The 18915-nt window shown below is 50.0% G+C and overlaps 1 protein-coding gene across 9 annotated transcripts in view; it reads right to left on the bottom strand.

Annotated features, from left to right (window-relative positions):
- GRB7 (growth factor receptor bound protein 7) overlaps positions 1 to 18915 on the bottom strand; it is a 192553-nt gene that overhangs the window by 50819 nt on the left and 122819 nt on the right. The gene's annotated exons all lie outside the window — the stretch shown is intronic.

The raw sequence follows: 18915 nt of genomic DNA, 5'->3' as shown, positions 1-18915 counted from the left end.
GGGAGATAAGGTTTGGCTCTCCACTCGAAATATTAAGTTGAAGGTTCCTTCAGCCAAGTTGGGGCCCAAATTCATTGGCCCATACAAGATTGTGGAAAAAATCAATCCAGTGGCGTATAGGCTGTGCCTTCCACCCTCTTTCAAGATCCCTAACGTCTTCCACAAATCTCTACTGAAACCTTTTGAAGCAGTCCGGGGAGACTCCTAGTCTGCTGCTTCTCCTGTTTTGGTCGAGGGGCAGGTGGAGTACGAGGTTGGTCATATCGTAGATTCCAGGTTGGTACGGCGGTCGGTACAGTACCTGGTTCATTGGAAGGGGTATGGACCGGAAAACAGGTCCTGGGTACCGGCCCGGTTGATGCATGCTGATCGCCTGGTGCGGGCTTTCCATGCTAAGTACCCGGGCAAGCCTGGGGGTCCAGAGGCCCCCCGTTGAGAGGGGGGTACTGTCATGATCTCAGTGCGGGTTTGACTCGCACACGTGGGGTTAATGTCTGGAACCAGTGCTGATGACTGGCATTTCTGGGGTTAAAGGTTGTGATCCCAGTGCAGGCTTACCTGCACACCTGGGGCTATGATTGTAGCCTCTCCCTGGTTCTGGGAGAGGCTTCTTATAGCCTCAGGATGCTCCCATCCCTGTCAGTTATACTCTTGCCCTTGGCATAGTGTGGTGACCCCTGAGTGTGTTTTTGCTATGTTCTGGTTGCTTGATAATCTGTGTATGACTCGGTCTGTTCTCTGGATATTGCTTTGGATTCTGCTTGGTACCTTCTATGTCTGTTTGGTTTTGACTGCTGCTTGGCCCTGACTATCCGCTCTGTCTCATCCTTGGTAAGTTACGGCCATCTCTGTGTATGAACCCCATTTTGCCTGACTCTGAGTAATTCTGTATAGTGTCTTTCCATCTCACTAAGCAGGACGCTAAGCCCTGCCCCCTTGCAGTCACATGACTGTAGGTCCCGTGTCTGCTTGCTAAACTTCAGCATCCACAGGTCCTGTGCATCGGTACTTTCTGGCTGTACCTGACCCCGGTACCCCTACAGTGCGGGTGAGTACCTGCTCAGCGGAGGCTGCACGCCGGCGCTGACAGGATCCTGACACTCAGAACACGCGCACTGGCTCAGTGAGCAAGTACAGTGCGGTGTTCCTGACAGATCCATCCTGCAATTTAGATGTACATTTAAAAATTACCCCAACACTAGTGTATACAGCTCTACACTTGTGATACATTACCCATTTACTGCTTTTTATATTCTGATCTAATCCAAACTGACCAAGTGAGAGTTATTTTCTGACTGTGGAAATAAATACTGAGATTGACAACAATGACCCCTACACTGTGTATAGCTGTACTCTTCAGATCCATTACCGTTTTACGGCTTTTTATATTGTGTTGTAATCCATACTGAGCCTGAGAGCGTCTGTGTCTGCCTCCTGAAATATCTACGGAGATTTAGAATGCTTAAACTATACTATATATACCTGCTATCTGATGATACTGTACACTTTTTCTGCTTTTTATATTCTTGTCTAATCCATACTGAGCCTGTGAGCGTCTCTGTGTGACTGATGGTATATATAGGGAGATTGATAATCATCCTTTGACTGTATAGAGCTGTACACTTCTGATACAGTACCATATATCTGATGTTATTTTGGGTTCATGTTCTGCAACATTTTGAAGTTTGGTGGAAGAGGCCGTGGACATGGGCATGGGGGGGCCAGTTGGTGCTGATGGTGGTGGTGCATCTGCTGGTAGTGGCAAAAGCACAATAGCAGCTAAGGCAGGAAATGTTGAGCCTGCGTCATGGTCTGGCTCCGGAACATCTGGAAGGCTACCTTTTCTGGAAGTAGGTTAACCGCTTTTAAAGCCGGAGCATCAGGAACTGGTTTTGGCTTACATTGCCGAAACAGACTCCAGCAAATATGCCCTCCTCTTCTGAAGTTTCAAAAAAATGGAAGCACTAAGTCGTCAAGTGCTGGCTCCTGGTCAGGAAGAACCCCTTTCCTTGTGTCCTTCACCCCCACCAAAAGTGAATGATGCAGCAGGCCACACTTCACATTAGTCCATGTAGCTCTTTCTATCATACCATGCCTGGGTTATCAAGACAAATCGTGAATTCCCCAGTCCAAGATGAATCTGACATGGAGTGTGGGTGGTCAGCCAGGGCTATGGGGTTAATCGGTACCGGGCCGGTGTCTCAGAGTGATGTGTCACGTTGGTGGTGATGACCCGTTCTGTGGCTCTGGGTGTCCATGCAAAGGGGTGAATAACGTTTATAGGTGAATAATATGTGACGCCTAGAGTTGAGCGAAACGTGTCGAAAAAATTCAAAAGTCGCCGACTTTTGGCAAAGTCGGGTTTCATGAAACGAAACCCGACCCTAGGATGAGGTCGGCCACGAGGTCGGCGACTTACGCGCCAAAGTCGCGTTTCAAAAGTTTGTTTTGTGCTCTTTTTCAGCCAATCAGGATCCACGGACACTGTGGGCAACGTGATGACATAGGCACGGGTCACCACCATCTTTCAGAAGGGCATGCAAGTGATTGGCTTGCTTTGGTGGGCGTCACAGGGGGTATAAAAGGGCGTGCACGCCGACCGCCATCTTACTTCTGCCGATCTTAGTATAGGGAGAGGTTGCTGCTGATTCTGTAGGGAGAGCGTTAGGCAGGGAAGAAGACAAAAAAACTGCTTCTGCTGCTAGCGATTTGGCCTGCACAACACACCAGTCACTGTGTGTGCAGTGCAAGGGGAGGCTATATAGTGGTGTATCAGTGGTGTTGGTTGTTGGGCTGCCTTCTAAGGCTTCCTGACATTCCTGCATTGCTGTTTACCCACTGCTCCGCAAACTGCTTTTTTAAAAGCAATCCAATCTCCCTTATCCTCTAGTCACTTTTGTCACAGGTGTGCCATCGAGCCTGTCACATAGCGCTCAGATATCAGTGGGCCTCACACAATCCAAAAGTGTCCATCCAGTGTCCAAAAGTGTGTGCAGAGATTCAAAATCTCCCTTATCCTCTAGTCACTTTGGTCACAGCTGTGCCATCGAGCCTGTCACATAGCGCTCAGATATCAGTGGGCCTCACACAATCCAAAAGTGTCCAGTGTCCAAAAGTGTGTGCAGAGATTCAAAATCTCCCTTATCCTCTAGTCACTTTGGTCACAGCTGTGCCATCGAGCCTGTCACATAGCGCTCAGATATCAGTGGGCATCACACAATCCAAAAGTGTCCATCCAGTGTCCAAAAGTGTGTGCAGAGATTCAAAATCTCCCTTATCCTCTAGTCACTTTTGTCACAGCTGTGCCATCGAGCCTGTCACATAGCGCTCAGATATTCATTGGGCCTCACACAATCCAAAAGTGTCCAGTGTCCAAAAGTGTGTGCAGAGATTCAAAATCTCCCTTATCCTCTAGTCACTTTGGTCACAGCTGTGCCATTGAGCCTGTCACATAGCGCTCAGATATCAGTGGGCCTCACACAATCCAAAAGTGTCCAGTGTCCACAAGTGTCTGCAGAAATTCAAAATCTCCCCTGTCCTATAGACACCTTGTACCTTGTTTTACATTACTATATAGTTTGTTGGATTTTGTCTACATTTCTACCAAAAATGAGGAAGGCTGGTGGAAGAGGCCGTGGAATTGGGCGGGGGTTGGCAGCTGGTAATGATGGTGTTGGTGGTGGATCTGATGGTAGTGGCAAGAGCAAAATAGGACCGAATGCAGGAGGTGCTGACCCTGCGTCATCGTCTGGCTACATAAGGCCTCGAACGCTTAGTTTTCTAGGAGTTGGCAAACCGCTTTTAAAGCCAGAGCATCAGGAAAAAGTTTTGTCTTACATTGCTGACTCAGCCTCCAGCTCTATCGCCTCCTCTTCTTCAGTTGTTGTAAAAAGTAAAAGCACTGAGTCGTCATTGGAGGCTCATGTTCATGAACCACACCTTTCCTTGTGTCCTTCACCCCAACCAAGATTGAAGGATGACGCAGGCCATACTACTGATTACTCCATGGAGCTGTTTTCACATACCATGCCTGGATTATCAAGTGAAATGGTGAATTACCCAGGCCAAGATGAATCTGACATGGAGTGCACTGATGCACAGCCGCTGATGGATGATTCTGCTGGTACATTCACTCAGAGCACTACATTGTCCTCGCAGTGTACAGAGCCAGATTCTGACCCTGATGAGACTCAGGTGCCCCTTCCCGCACACTATACCACCATACACGGTGACACAGAGGAAGGTGCACATGACATAGAAGAGGAGGTGATGGATGACCCAGTTGTTGACCCAGATTGGCATCCATTGGGGGAAGAGGGTGCTGCTTCCAATAGCTCAGATGAGGAGCATCCACAGCAGACATCGACATCGCAACAGCTGTTATCTGGCAGGCCCGGAGCACTCCAAAGACAGGTTCCAAACATCAAAAGAGTTGCTGGACAGCTTGTCCAGAGGGTCAAAAGATCACAGCGTGCTAGGCCGCAAAATGTCTGCCAAAGTAGGAAGAGTGCAGTGTGGCACTTTTTTGAACAAAATCCTCATGATCAGGCCAAGGTTATCTGTAAGAAGTGCGCAAAGACCTTTAGCCGAGGGAAAAATCTGAAAAATTTGAATACCAGTTGCATGCTTAGACATTTAACCAGCATGCACTTGCAAGCATGGACACAACACCAAACCTCAAGTGCCACATGTGCAACTGATCACAACGAAGGTAGTCAGCAACGCTACATTGTTTCCCCCACTGTAAGCCCACCGGTTAGCACAGCAGCAAATGTTGAGGTGTCGTTGCAAGACCACAGCAGTCAGGGAATCCCACTGTTATATCAACGAAAGACTGATTCTAGGCCATCAGAAAGAACACCAACTCCATCACCATCATCAACCCTCTCTCAGTCCGCCCTGTCCACCGCTACTTCCACCATATGCAGCTCTCAAGTCCAGCTCACCCTCCCAGACACTATGAGTAGGTCAAGAAAATACTCAGTCTCTCATCCGCGTACACTGGGTTTGAACGCCCACATTGCCAAACTAATCTCGTTTGAGATGATGCCCTTTCGGTTGGTGGAAAGCACAGCTTTCCGCGAACTCATGGCCTATGCAGTACCACGCTATGACCTACCCAGTCACCACTTCTTCTCTCGCAAAGCCATCCCAGCCCTCCACCATCATGTGAAAGACCGCATTGTCCATGCACTCAAGCAGTCAGTGAGCGGAAAGGTGCACATCACAACTGATGCATGGTCCAGTCGGCATGGCCAGGGCCGTTACGTGTCCATCACTGCGCACTGGGTTAATGTGGTGGATGCAGGGTCCACAGGGGACAGCGGTGGTGGGACAGTGCTGCCTAGCCCACGGTATAGGAAACAGTTGGCTGTAGGCGTTCGACCCTCCTCCTCCTCCTCCAGAAGCGAAAGCTCGTCCACAGAGCGCAGTCGTACGAGCACTCCATCTGCAGCTGCCACTGCTGCACACGATGTGTCCCCCTATCGAGCAGCTAGTAGAAAGCGTCAGCAGGCTGTGTTGCAGATGATGTGTTTGGGCGACAGACACACCGCCGAGGTGCTGGCCGAGTACTTGAAGCGACAAACTGAGTCAGGCTGGGCAGTGTACATCTTGAGGCAGGCAAGGTAGTTAGTGATAACGGCCGTAATTTTGTGGCAGCCATAGCCCTTTCAAAACTCAGCCACATACCTTGCTTGGCTCACACCTTGAACCTGGTGGTGCAGTGCTTCCTCAAAAATTATCCGGAGTTAACAGCCCTGCTCCAGAAGGTGCGAAGACTGTGCGCGCACATCCGCCGGTCGCCTGTACACTCCGTTCGTATGCAGAAGCTGCAGTGATTGCTCCACCTTCCCAACCACCGCCTCATTATCGACATTGCAACAAGGTGGAACTCCACCCTGCACATGGTGGAGCGGCTGTGCGAGCAGAGGCAGGCCATAATGCATTTGTGGGAGGATACACGGCCAGGCACTTTGAGAGCAGACATGGAGTTGACAGGTGTGCAGTGGTCGAAGCTGAAAGACCTTTGTAAAGTCCTTCAGTGTTTTGAGGAATGCACACGGCTGGTAAGCGCAGACGACGCCATCCTAAGCATGAGCATCCCACTTATGCGTCTGCTCATGCAAACTTTGACGCACCTTAAGGAGCAGGCGTCTGCAGCCAATGTTGATGAGGAGGAAGAGGAGGAGGGAATCCTTGATGACATTCAGCCATTGTCTGCTCAGGGACCTCTCCTGGACGAGGTGGAGGAAGAAGAGTAGGAGGAGGATGATGATGGGGATGATTACTTAGGGGAGGAGGATGCATCTCGTGGGGCAAGTGAAAATGTTGGCGTGGCAAGGTCTGGTACAGGGTTTGTGCGTGACTGGAGGGATGTGGATTTTCCAGAAAGTGCTCCTCCACCCAGCACTCGCAGTGCATCATTGACACCGGGAACATTGGCCCACATGTCAGATTATGCCTTGCGGATCCTAAAAAGGGACCCCCGCATTGCCAAAATGATGAACGATGACGACTACTGGTTGGCCAGCATCCTGGATCCACGCTATAAAGGCAAATTACAAAACATCATGCCACAGGAGAACCTTGACCTAATATTGGCTAATAAACAAGCAACTCTTGAGGCATTCCCAGCACACAGCAGCGGTGATGGTTCTCACACGAGCCGTACGGGCCGGGGGCAGCTTGGCAGAGGTGTTCATGGTGCACACAGCAGAAGTAGCGTTGGAGACAGGGGTTTCATGACAATGTTGTGGACTGATTTTTCAAATACCGCTCACACAACTGGTAATACTGCATCGATGGAAAGTGACAGGAGACAGCAGTTGTCAACTATGGTTACAAACTACTTTTCCTCCCATATCGATGTTCTCCCACACAGGTCATTCCCCTTTGACTATTGGGCCGCTAAACTGGACACCTGGCCTGAATTGGCCCAATATGCCTTACAGGAGCTCGCTTGCCCAGCTGCAAGTGTGCTATCGGTAAGAGTCTTCAGTGCAGCTGGATCAATCCTGACAGAAAAAAGGACCCGTCTGTCAACCCAAAATGTGGATGATCTAACCTTCATTAAAATGAACCACGCATGGGTTTCCAAGGATTTTGTCCCACCTTCCCCTGATGACACATAGGGTGACAGAAAAATGGCTTGCTTTGGTCCACCTCTTCCTGGTACTTCACCTATTTCGCCTTTTGCATCAGCTGAATGTCCAACATCAACATATGCCACTTTCTAAAATTCCCTAACTGTGCTGCCTCCCCCCCCCCATGGCCGGGGTCACCACCTAGCGCACGACACCGTGCGAGTGCCGTTGCCCTGGACAGGTGGGTAGGCCGACTCTTGGGCGCGGGCACTGGCACAGGGTCCCTCATAGTGCAATCAAGTGTCTCTGACGGTGGTGGTGCACACCCGCCGTCAGACACACCGCTGTACTATGAGGGGCCCAGTGCCAGTACCGACGCCCACGAGTGGGCCCCCCTTGCTTGGGCAGGGCCCCAGCATTTGCAATCTTTACCTCTCCCTGCTCCTCCGCTGTGTAATCTGGGCCGTCAAATCCATACTGTGCCTGACACCGTCTGAGCCTGCCTCCTGATGTATAGACATATATTTTGAATGTGTACGCTATCCATACATGTTATCCGGGGATACGGTACCCTTTCTAACCTTGGTGCAATCATGTGCAATCCATACTGGGCCTAACACCGTCTGAGCCTGCCTCCTGAGACATATATTTTGAATGTGTACGCTATCCATACATGTTATCCGGGGATACGGTACCCTTTCTAACCTTTGTGCAATCATGTGCAATCCATACTGGGCCTAACACCGTCTGAGCCTGCCTCCTGAGACATATATTTTGAATGTGTACGCTATCCATACATGTTATCTGGGGATACGGTACCCTTTCTAACCTTTGTGCAATCACGTGCAATCCATACTGGGCCTAACACCGTCTGAGAATGATAGATGGGGCCCACCATACACTGGAACATTCCAAAGGTGGACATCAGACACTGGAGCAGCATTTACAGGGCCCATTATACACTAGAGCATTAGAAATGGGGCCCATTATGTTTGGAGCATTATTTGGGCCCATAAGACAGTAGAGCTTCATCCATGGGGACCAACATATACTGTAGCATTATGTGGAGCTCATCATATACTGTTTCAAACATTATATGGGACCAATGATTCTGTATGGAGAAATAGATGGGCCTCGTCATGAGATGTAAAAAGTGAGGTATTTTTCATTGTACTATACCGCTATTTCTCTGCCGTATCGGAGCATGATGAGTTGTGGTATGTGTTAAAGGGGCGCTCTTTCGCCCAGGGCACATGAAAACCTGGAGCCAGCCCTCCCCCCCACAGTCTGTAGCCAAATAACCCCCATTTCTCAGTGCGTAACTTGTATTATGAAGTTAATTAAGGTTGACAAGCTTAAGTAAGAAGAATTGATGCTTTTGGCATTCAAATGGGCACTGTTGGTGTGTTTCCTGTCCTCCTCTCACTGCCGACTTTTATTCCCCATTGACTTACATTGGGTTTCGTGTTTCGGGACGACCCCGACTTTTCCCTATAATCGGACGATCTTGCTCGACCCGAATTTTGGAAAAGTCGGGTTTCACGAAACGAAACGCGACCCTAAAAAACCAAAAGTCGCTCAACTCTAGTGACGCCACCTGTGGTTACTGATCAGAAGATGTAGAAGCCCTGCACAGGTTGGGCCGTAGTCGCAGGGCAGATGAAAGAGTTGGTAGATGGTGTGCAGTGCAAGATGTAGCAGAGCCGTGCGCCAGGCGCAGGAGAAAGATGACAGACACAGTTGTGCAGTTCCTTTACTTGTACTAGGTAAGTGCCGTCCAGGACCCAGAGTACAGATGGAGAAGGAGTTGGTCAGCCTGGAAGCAAATTTGGAATTCTCTCTCTGCAGATAGGTAGTGTGGCCTCCATTCTAGCGCTTATCTGAGGTACTCGCAGTACTGAGTTCACTGAAGTTCCCCCTGTTGACTCTCTTTTGGAACTTTCTCGTATGGCAGGCAGCCATAGACTTTTCCTTCTGGCTCTCACTCGTCCCTGCTGGGGCCTCCGAGCTTTAGTTGGGAGCAGAGCATTTACAGCTGCTACTTCCTCCTGTTTCTGCTGCAGGACCGTCAGTGTCCCTACAAACTCGGAGACCGGAATCCCGACCATGCACTCCAGCTAGGAGTGAGCCTTAACTCTGCTCATCCTCCAGCTCCCCTTCTCACGTCCACACACTTTCCCTTCCCTTCACAGACTGCCCTAACTTACCTCCTCCCGACCACAGAGAGCAGCTCCTCAGCAGTCAGGTTCAGAGGTCTCCCTGCTGGCCTGGAGTGGGAACTGTGTTGTGTGTTGGTTTAACTGCTAGAGAGATCCTTCATTGCTCCCAAGCATGACATCACACTCCCTAGGAGGAAGGTAATGCCACTGTGGCGACCGTACTCCGGGTGGCGCCACAAGTGCACTGATGCCCAGCTACTGCTAGATGATTCTGCTGGTACATTGACCCAGACCACTACATTCCCCTCGCACTCTACACAGCCAGAATCTGACCCTGATGAAATTCAGGTTCCCCTTCCCGCATACTATACCACCTTACACGGTGACAAAGAGGAAGGTGCAGATGAAAGTGCAGGTTCCTTGAGCAGGTGGGGGGGCATACTCATGGGCGACGGCACTGGCACAGGGCCCCTCATAATACGCAAAAGTGTCTCTGCCGGTGGGAGGGGACCCGCCGTCAGACACATCGCCGTACTATGAGGGGCCCTGTGCCAGTGCCGTCACCAACGAGTGGTCCCCCCCTGCTTGCTCAGGATCACAGCACTTGCAAAGTTGAAATACTTACCTCTCCCTGCTCCACCGCTGTGACGTCTTCCGCGTTCCCTGACAGTGATATTCTGGTCAGAGAGCGCGATGACATCACGTCTGTACGCCCTCTGCCTAAACAGTCAAAGTGCAGTGAGATGGAAGATGGGGACGACTTAGAGTCCAGACTAGTACAGGGATTTAATTGTTTTCAATGTTGGGACAGCTATTTTTAGGGAGCACTATACTCTGGAAAATGATATATGAGGCCCACCATACACTGGAGCATTCCAAAGGTGGACATCAGACACTGGAGCAGCATTTACAGGGCCCATTATGCACTGGAGCATTAGAAATGAGGCCCATTATATATGGAGCATTATTTGGGCCCATAACACAGTGGAGCTTCATCCATGGGGACCAACATATACTGTAGCATTATGTGGAGCTCATCATATACTGTATCAAACATTATATGGGACCAATGATTCTGTATGGAGAAATATATGGGCCTCATTACTCTGTATATCGCACTATGCGGTGGCCATAATACTGTATGGAGTAATATACTGTCCGTTTTTGGAGCTATTGGAGAATTTAAAATGGATATCAGTCATGAGTTGTAAGAAGTGAAGTATTTTTCATTGTACTATACCGCTATTTCTCTGCCGTATCAGAGGATCATGAATTGTGGCATGTGTTAAAGGAGCCCAGCGACACTCTTTGGCCCAGCGCCCACGAAAATCTGGAGCCAGCCCTACCCCCCCACTACTTTAGCCAAATAACCCCAGTTTTCAATGCCTAAATATTATTATAACGTAAATTAAGGTTGACAAGCTTAAGTAATAAGGATTGATGTTTTTGGCATTAAAATGGGCACTGTAGGTGTGTTTCCTGTCCTCCACTCCCTGCCGACCTTGGTTCCCCATTGACTTGCATTGGGTTTCGTGTTTCAGTCGGCCTTCGACTTTTCACGATAATCGGCCGATTTCGTTCGACCCCACTTTTGAGAAAGTCGGTTTTCATGAAACCCGACTCGACCCAAAAAAAGGCAAAGTCGCTCATCTCTAGTAACATTATTAGCAAGGCAGAACAACATTTGTCCATCCAGTTCAGCCTATATTCCGTCAGAATAAATCCCCAGATCTACGTCCTTTTAAAGAACCTAATAACTGTAAGATACAATATATTTCTGCACCAGGAAGACATCCTGGCCTCTCTTGAACCCCTCGACTGAGTTTGCCATCACCACCTCCTCAGGCAAAGAATTCCAGATTCTCACTGCCCTAACAGTAAAGAATCCTCTTTTATGTTGGTGGAAAAACCTTCTCTCCTCCAGATGCAGAGAATGCCCCCTTGTGACCGTCACCTTCCTTGGTATAAACATATCCTCGGCGAGATATTTGTATTGTCCCCTTATATACTTATACATGGTTATTAGATCGCCCCTCAGTCATCTTTTTTGGAATAATGATCCTGAGTAGTAATATAAGCCCCATTCACTGTTTGAGGATTTAACAAAAATTTCAAATTCCATGATAAAAAAATACAGATCACATATTTCCACATGTTTTTATGGGTATGTTCACTTTGCATCTTTTTCTGGCATGTCTGTCCCCAAAACACCAGAAAAAGCACTTGAAACATTCAAAATAATCTTTCCGATCATTTCTATGTAAAAATTGCTTGCTGTTCATATGTTTAGGCTTTTGAGCATCTTTCAAAAACTTCAGGTTTCAAAAACGCCTCGTGGGACAATAGAAAATGCATGCCCCTTCTATGAAGCGGCTATTGATGGAAAATGTTACACACTAGGCACTGCCCAAGCAAAAGGCTGCAAAAAACCCTTCAGGAAATAAAACTCTACAAAAAAAACGCTTGGAAAACCCTTTATGTCTTTGAGATGGATTCTGTGACATCGGCGGCCGTACCCGCCGATGCCCCTTTAGCGGCGGTGCCCGCCGCAGCTTCCTCTCACCTGCCTCCCCCTGCTCGCGCGTCCTTCCGCGCTGCTTGCCGCTCTGCTGCGGGTAACCGCGCCGGCCTTAGGCCGCGCGCGCGCGTTCCTCCGGCCTCTGTTGGCAGGGGGCGTCGCTAGGGGAGGGTCTGTAGGGCGCACTTCCGGTCTCCGCATATATCAGGCGCCCGCTCCATTCTGAGGGCGCCTGATGATTGTTTGTGACTCGCAGCACCCATCGGCCTTACCTTTTTCAGTGTTCCCTGCCTATCCTTGTTGCTCCGTTGTCTGCCCTGTTCCTGGTCCTTGTCCGTCAGCCTGTCTCCTTCCGTGGTCCTCCCTGTACCTTTCCTGTAGTCTTCCTGCCATCACCTTCTGCCTTCCTCCCCGCTACTCCTGCTCTGTCTGCCAGTCCTCCGAGTCGTCCCTGCTGGCTCCGGCTGTCGCGGTTCCGCCCCCTGTGGTCCTGCCCCTAACGATCCCTGTACAGGGGTCGGTCTTCACCAGGTGCGCTCGGCCCAGGGGCTCCGGATCCGCGATCCAGGGGGTCCACTCTTGGACGTATTGCCAGAGGCGTCACAGTATCATCAGGCCATGGATCCCGCCGGTGCCGCAGCCGCCACACAAAAGGAATTACTTTTCCTTCGTGAAAATCAGAGCCGGATAATGTCCTTTATGAAGTCTATGGACACCCGGTTGTCCGCCCTGCAGACCTCTGACCCCGGACACGCTCCCCTCTTAGTCAGCCTTCAGCAGGAGCTCGCGCAGCAGCGCGACGCCCAATCCCACATCTTGGGTTACATGGCATCCGTGGATGACCGATTACAGGCCCTGCAATCCTCTGCTGCCGCTGCAACTTCCTCCCCGGATGTAGCCTCTACCCCGGCTCCCCGTCTGGGCAAACCCCCCAGGTACAGTGGAGATCCCAAGTTATGCCGGGGCTTTTTAAATCAATGCAGGCTACATTTTGAGCTTGCCCCCCTTCAGTACCCCACTGACCGCGCCAAGGTGGCGTTCGTTGTGTCCCATCTCGAGGGTGAGGCCCTGTCCTGGGTGAACCCCTTATGGGAGAGAGATGACCCCGTCGTGTTAAGCATACAGACCTTCTTAGAAACCTTTCGCAAGGTATTCGATGAACCGGGTCGCTTAGCGTCCTCCACTGAGGCCCTTTTTAACCTCCGCTTTCAGGAGCGCGCTCGAGAGGCAGTCGGAGAGAGGAGGTCCTTTAGGCTGTATCAGGCTCCTGTCCCCCGTTTCCCGGTATCTCCCGTTAGCACCGCTCCTGAGCCTATGCAGGTCGATCGTGTCAGGCTGTCCGAGCAACGCCGCAGGGAGAGGATGACCAAGGGTCTCTGCCTGTACTGTGGGGGTGCCAACCATTTTGTGCGTACTTGTCCGGAGAAGCCAGAGAGATCGGGAAATGCCTCCACCTAGGTCAGGTAAGAGAGGACCCCCTAGGTGATCAAAATTCCTCTCTTCCCCTTACCCTTTCTGCTTTGCTAATTACAGGTCGGGGGCGTGGATCTGTGGAGGCGTATGTGGACTCGGGTGCTGCCGGTAATTTCATCCGCCAGGAGGAGGTTGACAAACTCCAGATTCCGGTGTTGGTATTGAAGAACCCTCGCGCTATTTCCTCCGTTGACGGTAAACCTTTACCCGGACTCATCACCATGGTTACCGCCGAAGTGGACCTTCAAATCGGAGCTCTCCACCTCGAGAAGATTGCCTTCAATACCCGGGACGGCCATTATGAATACTTGGTCATGCCGTTCGGTCTCTGCAATGCTCCAGCGGTGTTTCAGGAATTCGTAAATGAGGTGTTCCGAGACCTACTCTATTCCTGCGTGGTGGTGTATTTGGACGATATCCTCGTTTTCTCGACCGACCTCTCCTCCCATCGGAGAAGTGTACGCATGGTCCTGCAGCGCCTTCGAGAAAATCGTCTTTACGCCAAGATCGAGAAGTGCCTTTTTGAGCAAACAGCCTTACCCTTCTTGGGGTATATCATCACGGAGTCCGGTCTTAGGATGGATCCGGAGAAGCTGTCCGCGGTACTCCAGTGGCCTCGTCCAGTTGGCATAAAGGCCATCCAGCGTTTCCTCGGCTTCGCTAATTATTACCGGCAGTTTGTACCCCACTTCTCTACAGTCACCAAGCCCATTACGATCCTGACCCGTAAGGGGACGAAGCCTAACGTCTGGCCTTCTGAAGCCGAGGACGCCTTTCTGACCCTGAAACGCTCGTTTGCTTCTGCTCCGATCTTACACCGTCCAGTGGCTAGTAGGCCCTTCATCCTGGAAGTTGACGCCTCCTCCACTGGAGCTGGGGCAGTTCTCTCCCAACAGGCTCCATCTGGACGTCTTGTCCCCTGCGGGTTCTTCTCCAAATCCTTTTCTCCCGCGGAGTGCAACTACTCCATTGGGGACCGGGAATTATTGGCCATTAAGATGGCGCTGGAGGAATGGCGATATCTGCTCGAGGGGGCAGTGCACCCCTTTACTATCTTCACGGACCACAAAAACCTGGCCTACCTGCAATCTGCCCAGAGACTCAACTCCAGACAAGCCAGGTGGGCTCTGTATTTTTCCCGTTTTGAGTTTAAGCTCCATTTCCGGCCCGGCAGTAAGAACATCAAAGCTGACGCGCTTTCCAGGTCTTTGCAGCCACCAGAGAAGGAGGAGGACCCATCTTATATCATCGAGCCGGCTAAAGTTATCTCCGTGGCCCCCGTGAGGTTCTCTAACCCTCCGCCTGGCAAGACCTTCGTTCCTCCAAACAAACGTCTGGAAGTACTGCGCTGGGGTCATTCTTCCAAGGTTGCTGGGCACGTTGGGATTAAGAAGACTCTTTTGCTTCTGTCCCGGTATTACTGGTGGTCCTCTCTCCACCAGGATGCAAAGGACTTTGTAGCCTCCTGCAGGACTTGTGCTCAGAACAAGATTCCAAGGACTCTGCCCTCCGGCCTCCTTCATCCGTTGCCTGTGCCAGAGGCTCCTTGGCAGCAAATCGCCATGGACTTCGTGACTGATCTGCCCCGCTCTGCAGGATGCACTACCATCTTGGTCGTCGCTGACCGCTTTTCCAAAATGGCCCATTTTATTCCCCTGGTCGGACTGCCATCTGCTCCAAAGTTGGCCGAGATCTTTATCCACCACGTGTTCCGGCTACATGGTCTCCCTCTGCGAATCGTGACCGATCGTGGGGTCCAGTTTACTTCCCGATTCTGGAGGGCCCTCTGTCGGCTCCTGGGCACGTCTCTCGACTTCTCCTCAGCGTATCATCCTCAAACCAACGGCCAAGTGGAACGGATTAACCAAATTCTGACCACCTACCTACGCCACTTTTCTAACGCCCATCAAGATAATTGGGTCTCTCTTCTACCTTGGGCGGAATTCGCTCATAATAATCATTCCAGCGAATCAACGTCCAAGACACCGTTCTTTGTGGTAACTGGGCTAAATCCTGGGGTTCCATTGCCTTTTTCCGCATCATCCGGAGTTCCTGCAGCAGACACTCTCGCCAAGGAGTTTTCACAAATTTGGAAGGAGACCAGAGAGGCGCTCGAGCTGGCCAACGTCCGAATTAAGAGACACGCGGACAAAAGACGAAGGGATCTACCCCCGTACCAGCCCGGGGACAAAGTCTGGCTTTCTACCAAACATATCCGCCTGAAGGCCCCTGCTTACAAATTAAGTCCTCGGTACATCGGGCCTTTTGAAATACTTGGGCGCATTAACAAGGTAGCCTACAAATTGAGGTTGCCGGCGTCACTCCGGGTCCCTAACGCCTTCCATATCTCGCTCCTCAAACCTGTGGTCTTGAATCGGTTCCAACCAACCTCCATGTCTTCTCCCTCGCCCATTTGTTCTAACAATGTCTTTGAAGTAAAGGACATCCTGGCTATGAAAAGGGTCAAGGGTAAAACTCTTTTTCTTATCGACTGGAAGGGTTTTGGCCCAGAGGAGAGGTCCTGGGAGCCCCGAGAAAATGTCGATGCCCCCCTTATCATGAAAAGATTTCTGACCAGCCTCAGAAGGAGAGGGCATATGGGAGGGGGTACTGTGACATCGGCGGCCGTACCCGCCGATGCCCCTTTAGCGGCGGTGCCCGCCGCAGCTTCCTCTCACCTGCCTCCCCCTGCTCGCGCGTCCTTCCGCGCTGCTTGCCGCTCTGCTGCGGGTAACCGCGCCGGCCTTAGGCCGCGCGCGCGCGTTCCTCCGGCCTCTGTTGGCAGGGGGCGTCGCTAGGGGAGGGTCTGTAGGGCGCACTTCCGGTCTCCGCATATATCAGGCGCCCGCTCCATTCTGAGGGCGCCTGATGATTGTTTGTGACTCGCAGCACCCATCGGCCTTACCTTTTTCAGTGTTCCCTGCCTATCCTTGTTGCTCCGTTGTCTGCCCTGTTCCTGGTCCTTGTCCGTCAGCCTGTCTCCTTCCGTGGTCCTCCCTGTACCTTTCCTGTAGTCTTCCTGCCATCACCTTCTGCCTTCCTCCCCGCTACTCCTGCTCTGTCTGCCAGTCCTCCGAGTCGTCCCTGCTGGCTCCGGCTGTCGCGGTTCCGCCCCCTGTGGTCCTGCCCCTAACGATCCCTGTACAGGGGTCGGTCTTCACCAGGTGCGCTCGGCCCAGGGGCTCCGGATCCGCGATCCAGGGGGTCCACTCTTGGACGTATTGCCAGAGGCGTCACAGATTCCATCAGGAAAACAACAGCTGCCATTGAAGCAGCTTCACCTGGAAAAATTGGACTGCTGTGCCAGTGTCTACATGGCACGGTGTGCATAAACCCTATGCTACGTGCATACGAAGTTTTACAACGAGTTTTTGGAGCAGAATCTAAGTGAAAACTGAGCAGAATCTCTCAAATCTCAAAAGTCATCAAAAACTTTGAACTTCTTTTATCAAAACTGGCTAAGAAAAAAAATATATATCTTTGATGTTCATACCAACCAATCAGAGCTCATCGTACATTTCATAAACTGCTCTGGCAAAATTAAAGCTGAGCTGTGATTGGCTGCTATGGGCATGAAAGACAATTTTCCTTTCAGTCATTTTTGATCAATGATGCACTATGACTTTCCACTCAATTTCTGCTCCAAAACTTAGAAAAAAGACTACGTGTGCCCATATCCAAAAACTGCACATCCCCCAAAGAAGGTGCGCTTCCTGAAGCAGTTTCTAATAGGAAATTCGTAATCTTTGACAGTCGTAAAAAAAAAATCAGTGTGAACATACCATATATTTCAACTGCAGGAAAGAAAATTGCTTTTTACAAAAATTTACTTCATTACTGTGAGCTACATACAGAAAGGTCAGTGAAATTGATGCATACAGCATAGCCTCAATGAATGGGGTCAATCCTCATGCACATCTTCAAAGTGGTGGTTTTGGATTTCCATCGTGGATTATGTAATAATCATAAGTTAGATTTCCAATATTCAAGTCCGACAAGTGAACAATCAGGCTGAAAATAGTTAAGGCGAGAATGCTCATCTGTTCTACACTAGAATGTAGACTGCAATAGAGATCTACAACTAGGTAATGCCACTGGATGTATCTCTAGGAGAGGTATAAATTGGAGCACCCTATGGTGCACGCAGATATGAATGTACAGGTTTAGGTTCATGTAGTAGGGGGCCGTATTGGGAGGTGGACCACTGCTTACCCTGTCCGGATGACACAGACACCAGGCGATGCAAGGACGAGGCGGAGACAGATTTCAATAGTAACAGTTCCAGATTTATTCGTCGTCCTCTTGACGACCACAACCACGCACCGCAGCCTCTTTACAGTTCTCTGTCTCCATGCCCGGGTACCTGCACCTTTGCGCCAGTCGAAGTAACGTCCCATCCCTGGACTAGCCTGCCTGGAACCCTATCCTGTTCTATTTATCCCCTCTCTCACCGGGAATTCCCCACCTGGGTTCCTATCTCCCCTCCCCCCATGACTAAGCGTTTCTCAAGCCATAAGCTGATGTTGAGTCCTAACCTACTCCCCCTGCCATCTTGTGGTCATTTCTAGGTACTGCAACTCTCCTATCCACCTTTCCCAGCTGTCACTTTTCTATCTTGTCAATCTCCGTCTCTAGTGCACAAACCGTCCCCTCTTACTACCAGTCAGGTCTGTCCGTCAAGTCACCTTCCCCACACTCACCCCGGGCCACCTTATAGGGAACATAAAAAGGGGAAATGATTTCCACCACGTAGGGGGCTCCAGAAACCAGATCTCTCTAGTCACTAAAAGTAGCATGACATCAAACTAAACCAATATAAACTTTTAATATGTGGAAAATGTAGAAAACACAGCAGAAAGTGATGTTAAATATCTATGTCCATCTTAATCAACACACTGGAGAGGAGAGCCTCATCAATTATTTTTATGCAAGAACCAATCACATCTATATATTTTAAGAAACTGTATATTATCATTATACTTTTGTTACCAGGAGAACATCTAATACTTTAACCCAGTATTCCCCAACTCCAGTCCTCAAAACCCACTAAGAGGTGACAATGGAATTATCTACTGTGAAATACTAAGGGAATCCTGAAATTGCGATCTGTTGTTGGACCTTGAGGACAGGAATTAGAGAACTGCTTTAGTCTAACGTGTCTTCAGTTGAGGTTCTGACCGTGGTCTCACGGGGTCTTTATTGTAAGTTCAGTGTGAATGGGATACGTACAATGTGTGAGTGGAGAAGAGGCTTTCTAAAAAATACTGCACAGCGGGCATTTAGGCCAAGTTTACACTTCATGAATTTGTCACAGATTTGCATGGCAGATCCCACATTACAAATCCGCAGTCAAATAAGATCCAATATAAATGAATGGGGTTATAAAAAGCCCATTCACATGTTGCGGATCTGTTTTGATGCGGATATGGTCATGCTTTGTGGATTTTTAATTTGCAGAATATCTATTATCTTGCAGTCCAATTGCAGATATTCAGCAAATTCCCACCATTAACATCAATGTATTTGTATTTTTTGGATTTACATTAACTGCAGATTTAAAGCTGATCAAATCCCAGACAGATGTGCGACATGCGAACGTAGCCTTAGTGTTACCCTGAAGCTGCCATCATGTCTTGGAGTATGTACTGAATGAAACAAACCCATTTGAACACACGGAGAA

Source organism: Dendrobates tinctorius, unplaced genomic scaffold (genome assembly GCF_039654945.1).
Source record: "Dendrobates tinctorius isolate UK_male_01 unplaced genomic scaffold, ASM3965494v1 ptg000032l, whole genome shotgun sequence".
NCBI lineage: Eukaryota > Metazoa > Chordata > Amphibia > Anura > Dendrobatidae > Dendrobates > Dendrobates tinctorius.
The sequence above is the reverse complement of the archived record's forward strand: the minus strand, read 5'-3'. Positions and strand labels throughout refer to the sequence as shown.